Source organism: Lygodium microphyllum, chromosome 4 (genome assembly GCF_053477565.2).
Source record: "Lygodium microphyllum isolate KBCC chromosome 4, Lygodium_microphyllum_v1.1.10, whole genome shotgun sequence".
NCBI classification, from domain to species: domain Eukaryota; kingdom Viridiplantae; phylum Streptophyta; class Polypodiopsida; order Schizaeales; family Lygodiaceae; genus Lygodium; species Lygodium microphyllum.
Genome location: NC_141138.1, coordinates 98,145,555 through 98,155,792, shown reverse-complemented (window position 1 = coordinate 98,155,792; position 10,238 = coordinate 98,145,555). Strand labels below are relative to the sequence as shown.

The 10,238-nt window shown below is 41.5% G+C and overlaps 1 pseudogene; it reads right to left on the bottom strand.

Annotated features, from left to right (window-relative positions):
* Positions 1-6,841: 6,841 nt before the first annotated feature.
* On the bottom strand, positions 6,842-7,327 carry LOC148037372 (RNA polymerase II transcription factor B subunit 3-like; annotated as a pseudogene).
* Positions 7,328-10,238: the final 2,911 nt, after the last annotated feature.

Here is a 10,238-nt window from a genome sequence, read left to right as displayed (position 1 = left end):
CCTCCCTCTATGCCCTGCATAAGGGGGTTCATGACTTTCTTTAAGCACCTTTTGTCGAACAGGAAGAGTGACACAAAGGCGATTGTTCATGAGAAGGTAACCGTCTTTGATGGAATAATCTGGATGAGAACCTCCTTGCTGTAAATTTGACCAAATTGCTGCAAAATCAGTATCTTCATCATAAGTATTCTTCATCGTTTGAAAATCTTCATGATGAGCCACTGTAATAGTTGCAATGCGAGGCACTCTAGAAAGTGCATCAGCAACTACATTTTGTTTCCCTGGAGTATACATAATTTGAAAATGAAACATAGACAAGAAATTTTCCCATCTTGCATGTTTCTCCTGCAAATGCTTTTGAGTCTTGAAATACTTCAAGCTTTGATGATCGGTTTTAATAAGGAATTCATTGCCTAAAAGATAATGTTTCCATATCTTTAAAGCATGAACCACTGCTAAGAGCTCCTTTTCATAAATGTCATACATTTTCTCCACATCATTTAGACGGCGGCTTTCAAAGGCTATGGCATGGCCTTCTTGATTTAGCACTGCACCAATACAATCACCGCAAGCATCTGCTTCCACCACAAATGGTTTTACCAGATCTGGAATGATAAGAACAGGTCCAGAAGTAAGAGCTGTTTTCAGCCTTGTGAAGGCTGCCTTCTCTTTTTCCTTCCATTGGAAAGAGATCTTCTTCTTTGTAAGGTCATGAAGTGGAGATGCCATATGTGCAAAATGCTTGATGAAGCGGCGGTAATAAGAACATAAGCCAAGAAACGATCGCACCTCATGTACATCACGAAGATGAGGCCATTCTTGGATTATCCTGATCTTTTCAGGATCCATCTGAATCCCTTCAGAAGAGATGACATGCCCAAGGTAATTTATTTTATGCATGAAAAATTCACTCTTTTTACCATTTACCAAGAGTTGATTTTGTTGTAGTAATTGTAGAACAATTTCCAAGTGTTGATGATGCTCCTCTTCATTCTTGCTAAAGACAAGAATATCATCAAAGAAAGTACCGACATATTGTCGATGCTCTCTAAAGATGCGCTCCATCATTCGATTAAAGGTGGCTGGTGCATTGGTTAATCCGAAAGGAACCACCAAGAATTCGTAAAGACCGTATGAAGTGTGGAAAGCAGTTTTGTGTACATCTTGTGGTATTACCCTAATTTGATGGTAACCACTCTTTAGATCAATGCGGCTGAAAACCTTTGAGCCTCCTAGACGATCCAAAATGTCATCAATTCTGGGAATAGGAAACCGATTCTTCACAGTGATTTTGTTGAGGGCTCGATAATCAATGCACATCCTGAATGTGCCATCTTTCTTTTGAACAAGAAGAACCGGTGAACAAAATGGTGAGCTACTTGGCCTAATTAGCCCACGGTTGAGTAGGTCTTCGACTTGCTTTCTGATTTCTTCTTGTTGAGGACGGCTCACACGGTATGGTGCTATATTAGGAGGAGAACTGCCCGGAATAATATCAATATGATGGTCTTCTGGCCTTTCTGGGGGAAGCTGATAAGGAAGATCTTCCGAAAAACAATCTTTATACTTTTCCAAGAGCTGAAGTTGCTCTTGGTTTTCAGCATTCATATTATCTTTTACATCAGTGACATAAAGTAGACAACATTGAACACAATCCTTAATTGCTCTAGAGACTTGCATATGGCTTACCATAGGTATGGTGTCTCCAGAAACTCCAGCTTGGATCTCGTACTTCTTGCCTTTGTTGGTGAGTTCTACCTTCTTTTTCTGAGAGAAGATGGTTGAATCTACTCTATGATTCCAGGGCATGCCAAGAATCACATCGCAACCATCAAGGTCTCCGATACAGAAGGTATCTTCGTCACTGTAGCCTTGAATTTGAAACTTGAGCTTGCCAATGTAGGGCATCACAGTCTTCACTGTGTCACCTTCATTAGCATTTAAAGCTCTCGGAAGGTCCATCTCTTCATTCTTGCAACTGTCCCCAAGCTTTTAATAATTTGCGCGTCTCTGGAGTGTGAGTTGTGTTTGCAACTACATCACTGATAGCATTGATTTTCACTGGCGACTTAGGCTTGTTGTCAGAAACCTTGCTTTGTCCCTTGTTTGGACATTGCTTCGCTATGTGGCCTGTTTGTCCACATTTAAAGCACTTCCCTTCTTTCATGAAGCATTGCTTTTCTTCTTCGGAAAGTTGCTTTGCTTGTGGGTATAGATTGGAGCGAAATTGAGGAGCATTAGGAGGTGCATAGGGCTTCATCTTCTTTTGATTTGATGGCTGCTTTTGCCACTGTTTTTGTCCTTCATTTGGGGCTGAATACTCCTCATCATTAGCTACTCTCTTCTTATCATTCTTTTGGAATGATTTGTTGCCATTGTGCTCCATTTCCCATGTCTCAGCATGGTCAATGAGTTCCCTGAGACTAGAACAATGATAATGATTAAGAGCAGTACGAAGTTTAAAATGCAAACCCCCTTGAAACTTCCTAAGCTTTTCTGAACTGCTGATCTTCTTGAAATGTTGGACCTTCAAAAGTAGCTCCCAAAATCTCTTGGTATAGTCACCAAGTGACTCATTTTTATTTTGCCAAAGCCGATCCCATTCCATTTTTACATCTCTTTTGAAATGAACAGGAAGAAATTGGCTTTGTATCAGGCGAACAAAGGACCGCCATGATTTTGGGGCAGCATGATCATATTCCAACCCCGTCCACCAAGTATGGGCTAAGTCGGTTAAATGTAAAGCTGCAAACTTAATCTTTTCTTTTTCTTTATACTTGTCACGACCATACAAAATTTGAAATTGACGAATAAACTTCAGAAGAAGATCAGGATTTCGAGAACCATCATACATACTGAACTTGATCTTCTTTTCAAGTTGAGATAGTGACTTAGTCTTCTTCTTCTTCTTCTTATGCCTTCGTCCATGCTCGGATATTGAGGTTGAAGATGATGAAGTGCTTGATGGGGATGAAGATGGAGACGAGGGTGAAGAATGTCGACGCCTTTGACGATGATGAGGTCTTCCACGAGAAGGGTGTGACTCTTCATTACTAGAAGAGGATCCATCAGAATAGGCGCCAGATGACTTTGAAGAAGAGGATGAGCTTCGACGCGATCTCTTTCTTTGTCTTGAAGTAGAATGGGACTGCCTCTTAGAAGTAGTTGGACTTCTTGATTGGCTCCTTTCATTGGTATGGCTTTGTCTCCTTGAAGTAGATGGGCTTCTTTCCTTGAATTCTTTGGGATTCTCAACTTTTTCTAGTTTGAGAAGTTGCTCACGAATTTGCTGATTCTCCTCTCTAAGACTTTGAATGGCTTGAAGGATAGCACTCGATTGATCCATTGAGACTAAAGGAAAAAAAAAAATGCTCAAGCACTCAATGCAAGGGCTGAAAACAAACAAACTTATAGTTGTAAGCACTACCAGTGTTGGGGGTGAGGACCGAGCCAAAGCTCTGATACCACTGTAAACGCCCCGAACAACGTAGTATGCTTAACAATTATGATATTCGCTTGTTTTCGAGACTTAATATAAAAGAGAATGAACACTTAAAGCTGAAAGTGAAAATTACTCACAAAATTACAGCCATGAAAATGTAAAAGTAATGGAGACAAGATTGAGGGTTGAAGATGGGCAACCCCCCCCAAAGGAATGTATTTCTGCTCAACCCAAGTCCCTTAGGGAAGAGCTCAGTTACAATCAACCTGAGAGTGAGAAGAAGTAATTCTCACTCTCACAAGATCATGCAAAGATGTACAAACACACATGCATTATCTATTATGCAATGATAAGAACTGATTTCTTTACAATATGAGAGAAGAAAAAGGGAAATTCAGCCTTTCTCCATCATTGATCAACAGTACATAGATAGAGCTTGCTTCTTGTAGCTAAAATGGAAGAAAGAGCTCAAGAAGGAGGTGCTGTAATGAATTTACAGGCTTGCTATCTTGTAAAACAACAGTGATAGAAGAGGGAATATGGAGGAATTTGATCATGGAGAAGTGGGGGATGATGATGGGGATGGATGGGGCCAGTTTCTCGCTATCTGTGGGTGTTGTACATGAGTTTACAGCAAAGAAAAATGATGTTGAATGAAGACAAACGAGCTCTTATTTATAGGAGAGGGGAGAGCTAGTACAAAAGGGGAAAGTGGAGTAGCACAAGACAAGTGTCCAGCCACATGTCATGAGATGTGACAAGTGGTGGGACACTTGGAAACTTGTGTGACAAGTGTCTTGACACTTGTCTCTTCTCTATGGCCTTCCTTTTTGGGTTGAATACTGTCAAGAATAGAAACAACCAAATTTAGTAAGCACAGTTAGAGTACAAAACTTACTATTTTTAGAATGACATCCCTATTTTTTAGGACTAGCATTTTTAGGCTAATTCGAGGCTCCTAAAATTTAGGGACCTCCTAAAATTTAGGGATCTCCTAAAATTTAGGGACCCCCCCAATATGGGTATCATATGAAAGCTTTTTCCGTGTACATCGCAAAAATGGTATCCGAATCTTCATGTGACTTTCCTATGCAAAGAAATGTGCATTTCAAGCTTTCAGCCCACACATGCACATTATACAAGCATTTCATGATCATGCCATCTTGTTGATTGTAACTGTCTGTTCTGGTGGATCTAGCCCACACTTCAAGGCATCAATCCTTTCTGTGTGCGAGTCTAACCCTGATATGCATGAGTTCTAGTCACAGGCGCCCAATCGGGTCATATAGGTGGAAGTGTGAACTATCTTTTCTCTAACCCACCGCGTGGGTCCACCATAACCTGTGACCACTCATCAGTGGCCAGCTCCAATGCACTTTTCTTTATATCTAATTAGTGCAAAGGAAATAAATTTAATAAATCATTATATAGACAAATTAATGAAAAAGGATACAAATTCTGTTTCTATAGAGTTGTGACAGAGCTAAAGTAGACGCAGCTGGAATTGTAGAAGAGGCTAAAAAAGAGACTGAAGTATCTCCCATCCTGAAATTTCTGCGACGCTTTCACGTCAGGTTCACCAAAGATGTCGAAGGGTTTGTGAAAGCAATGTCGCAACCACAGAGGACCTTGACTAATTTCAGGATAGAAGATCAATCATACATATAAGCAAGATGAGAGGATTTGTATGTAGTAATAGATCCGCCAAGCTCCCAACAAGACCTCATCTATGCAGCAATGATATGACCAAAAGCAAGGTTTCAGCTGAGCATAGAATTCATCCTTCAACATAGGAACCTTTAGTACAAATCTGGTTATCATCTACAGACAGAAATTTCAGCATTGTATTTTCAGCAGCATCAGCCAAAAGATGGATCTATGGATTCCCAGACTTAACCATAAACCCATAGGGAATTTGATTCCAAATGATGAGGTGAACAATATCTCAAGCAATAGTCAATGTTGCAGCATGTCTTTCAGAGGTGGCTCCCTTCCAAGAACAAGAACCATGTATTCATTTGCATTCTTTATAAGCTGACAAACTGACTTGTAGCAATGTTTGGCGCATCTTTCTCTTCCATGTTAGTAATATCAACATATAAACAACAGTCATAATCATGTGCAAGAATTAATGCATCACCTTCACAGACATATCACCAGCAGTTGCAATCTGACTTCTGAGGTAATGTAACTGTTCAGCAACAAGTAAACTGAATGGTCCAGGGCCTGTGCAAATTCAGTCTTCTGCCATGAGTACAGCAAGGGAAGATACAAGAGGCTGAAGTGGAATCATTGCCCATCCATGAGAGACGTACTTTCAGTCAGCCAAAGACTTCCACTTTGGGTCTATCCAGGATAGCATCTTTCAGGAAGTAGAAATCCTTGCAGGTAGAGTAAAACTCTTCAACAAGAGATTCAATCAATCAAATAAAAAGAAAAGTGCTTCCTATTATTGAAGAATGGCTTTTCTAGTTGCAGAAGTGAACCACTTAAAAGGATAGCTGCTCTGACAATGGAGATGCAACAAATCAAGGCATAAAAGCTCTTTCTTTGCTCTAAGTTTGGACTCGTGATTCAAAAGTGAACGATGAAGGATGATGTGTTGTCTGGCAATTATGCACTGATAATCCTTACAGATGCACTCATAAATCTTCTGAATCTATCCGCAGGACAAAACAAAACTTCGTTTTCATATTGTGAATCACACAGGGTGATTGATGGTCCAAGGACAGTTCAGATAGGTGAAGTCCAAAAGATCAATAAAACCAGATGCACTGGACAATCTATTTGATGGTGAAGAAGATGGAGTTGTTGATGCACAAGTTGAGGATAGTGCTGAAGAAAACGATTCAGAAGATGGCATACTTGATTCTTGCATTCATCACAGCATAGAAGCAGCGCAGCTCCTCCTTACACAGATAACTGCGACTCTCTCTTCTGTCTTCAACTCATCGTTCCTTTAGATTGCCTTCTCCTGTTCTTTTTCCCAATCCAGAATTACAGACTTCAGTTCAAATAGGTGTTTGTGATCATGGCGTCTCTGCACCACCTGCAGCCCTGGAATCCGAGCTATCTCATGCTCCTCTTCCTGTTTAACTAACTTCTGGTATTCAAGATCTGAAAGTCTGCCATCAAAAACAGGAGCGACCATCCTCGTCACAGCCTCCTTCTACGCTTTTTCCTCCGTTCTTCCCAAATTGGCTTCCCTCCCAGAACCAGAAAAGCACCCCTGATTGTTATTTGCTGAGATTTATTTTTTTTTCTGAGCCGTCCCAGTCGCAGAATTCCGAGGGATTGATGCTCTTTTCTTTTTCTTGAAAAGCAGCCCCTTTTTCCCCAGGAAAGTGGGCCACTGCAAGTGAATCGGTCAATCATAGCTAACATCAAAGGCTGATTGCTTCAGTTCACCCACAAACTAGCAAATGCCTCTTCAAAATCTCTTCTACGACCCAATTCAGGAGTGACCAGAATATGATGCAGGACCAGTGGGTTTTGGCTGCATGAAGACAGCACCAGGTGCCACAGCTGGTGCATATGTTCCACTTAGTTGTCCAGATGTCTGGTCGGAAGGTTCTTCCACAGTAGGAGCTGCTTGTGTAGTTCCTTGTGCATTTTGTCTTCTTAGAGCCGTTGATCGCTCTTCTGCCTTTCGTGCATTGGATGCAATGATTTGATCAGCATTTTCTTCTTGATATGCTTTCACCTTCTGTTCAGTAGCCTGAACATCTACTCCTTCTATCAAATTGAAGATTATAACCTCAACTTCTTCCAAGTAATCATTGTAAGCACGCAGTGATGGGAAATCTTCTTCTCGCTTATTGTATATGTTCAATATCCTCCGCCGAGTAGCGATCTCCTTGTTCATACTGTGATGAAGCAGAAGAGTCACCTTAAGCCAACGGCCTGAAGGGCGAGCTGGTAAAACCAGCGCTTTGCGTGTGTAGCGCTAGCTTCGATCCAAGCCTTGGATTGCATCGCGCTCAGTCCAAGCATTTGCATCTTTCATCAATTCTTCTCCTAGGTCAAGTCCAAAAGTCTCATTGCACTCCATGATACGACATTTCGAAACGGTAAGCCAATAAACATACTCTCTGCTTCTTGTATGGTCCCATGTACTCCATACATACTCACAAGGCCATTACCAACAAAGACATCTGAAGTATAACCCTTCATACAAGCATCATGATGCAATGTCTGACCAATTTCCAGAAACCCAAGTAGAGGCAATTGTTCCTTCCAAACAATAGCTTCTACATCTGTAAGTGCACCACAGGCTTGAAGGGCAGTCATGTATGTCAACTCATCACGAATTATTTCTTCCTCTTGCTTCAAACCCCTCTTCACTATATTACCCACATAAAGTAAAAGAGCAAACATAACGACTAAGTATATACAAAGTATCAAATCACACACACAACTTTTGGGTGGTTTTCACACCTCGAATGCGCAGCAATACGACAACGCGCTTATACACGCGCTTCATAATTCAAATTTAAAAAAGAAATTAAATATCTTTTTAAAAAATGACATTTTTTATTTTCCGTTCGCGTCTACCAGTGCTTGTAAAAATGCGTCTATCAGCGTGTCTATATGCGCGTGTATATGTGCGTCTATTGCGCGTCTATTTTTGCGTGTAAATTCGTTTATACATGCGATTATAGATGCGAAATGGTAGACGCGCAAATAGACAGGCGGATAGACGTGCCCATAAGATTTTCTCTGTATTCAAAAATCGCGTCTGAATGTGCGTCTATGAGGCCTTTTTGTTGTAGTGAGTGGGGCTGCAAAGCCCGAGTGGTTAGATACAGACGAGTGGTGCCCACTAAGGGAGGAGGCTACAGATTCTCCAGGACGTTGGAGTCAGCAGCGCGAGGCAACGAGGGCACGACTCGAGGCACGAGTGGTCCATCATCTTGAGAGTGGCGGCCACAGGACATATTTAGAGGACTTTGTAAGTTTTTCTTTTGTTTTGCCTGTTTATTTTTTTACAATATTCTTTGTACTCTGACAATCGTGTTTCTAACAGTTAGCATTTTGTTTTCTTTGCAGCACTCCATTGCAAATCGCAATCCGACTGGCCTTGAGACTTGATATGCAGAGAGGCATGGTCTCACTTCATTGATCGACCGATTGTATAGACGCGGCGGCTCTGTAAGTCGCTCATCTTTCTTGTCTGTAGTTACCATGTTTAATTAGAATGCATTATTGTATGGTGGACTGATGTATTGTTTCTTTTTCTGTAGAGTCTGTTCGATGCTCCTTTGCGGTGGGACGAGCTTTCGGGGGACGAGGATATGTAGCTCGCCCTTGGATCCCTGGAGCTCACACACCTTTATTTTTTAGTCGTCTGATCTATGTAGACATTTTCTATGTATTAATTGTCAAGATTGTGGGAGAGAAGGAAGGAGTCTCGCTTGAAGCTTTCTTGCTTGCACAATGGGGGAAGACACACAAGGGTGGAGGCTGAAAACAGTTTTCCTCTTCTTAGTTGTGTAAGCCAAAAGAACTCTAGTACAAAGAAATAGAAGAACCCTATATATGGGTCTCAAAACCAAACTCAACTAACTAAGGTGGCATACTAACTGAGCCACGAACTAGAGTAGATAAGGATAGCTATCATGTAGCTATTATTCATGGGCGGTGTACCAACCGCGTCTGCAACTGACAAGTCGGTGACATAAATATACAACGGTCACCCTGGCGTATCACGAGTGGAGCTCGATATCTCAACACTCCCCCTCGAGCTCAATCCCAATTCCTGCACACCAAGCAGGTCTCTGAACTTGCGCAGCTTCTCTGCGCCCAATGCCTTCGTGAATATGTCAGCTACCTGATCCTCTGTGCTGACATAAACTAGATCAATAAGACCTAGTAAAACCCTCTCTCGCACATAGTGATAATGCACCTCAATGTGCTTTGTTCTAGCATGATAGACTGGGTTATTTGCCAAGTGTATACTACTCATGTTGTCACAATAAATGACAACTGGCCCATCTGTAGACTGATGCATATCATAAAGTAGCTTATGCAACCAAGCTACCTCACATGCAGCCATTGCTGCACCCCTGTACTCAGCCTCTGTGCTCGACAAGGCAACTGTAGGCTGTTTCTTGCTGCTCCAAGTGACTGCAGCACTCCCAAAAGAGAATACATATCCACTGGTAGATCGTCTATCAGAAATACTACCAGCCCAATCAGCATCAGTGTATCCATGCAACTGTATCTGAACCCCAGTCTCATAAAATAGTCCATACTGCAATGTGGACTTCACATACCTAAGTATGCGTCTAGCCGCATCCAAATGTGGTTTCCTTGGAGCCTGCATAAACTGACTTACCAATCCAACAGCATAGCTCAAATCTGGCCTGGTAATAGTCATATAAATCAAACTTCCTACTATGCGTCTGTACATAGTAGGGTCTTCTAGAAGCTCACCTGCATCTGTGCTCAGCTTCACATTTTGCTCCAAAGGAACTGAAATAGGCTTACAGCCTGTCATTCCATATTTGGACAGCATGTCCAATCCATACTGCCTCTGCAAGAGCTGTATCCCACTTGGTGATCTAATCACCTCAATGCCCAAGAAATAACGCAGCTCTCCCAAATCCTTCATCTCAAACTTTTGCTTCAATAGCATTTTCACATGAAGGATATCTTCATCACTGTCACCTGTCATAATCAAATCATCAACATAAATGACAAGCAGCATAATACCTTTCTCTGTTTTTCTCACATAAAGTGAGAAATCTGCCTTGGAAATCTGAAAGCCAATAGTGACAAGATACTGTCCTATCTT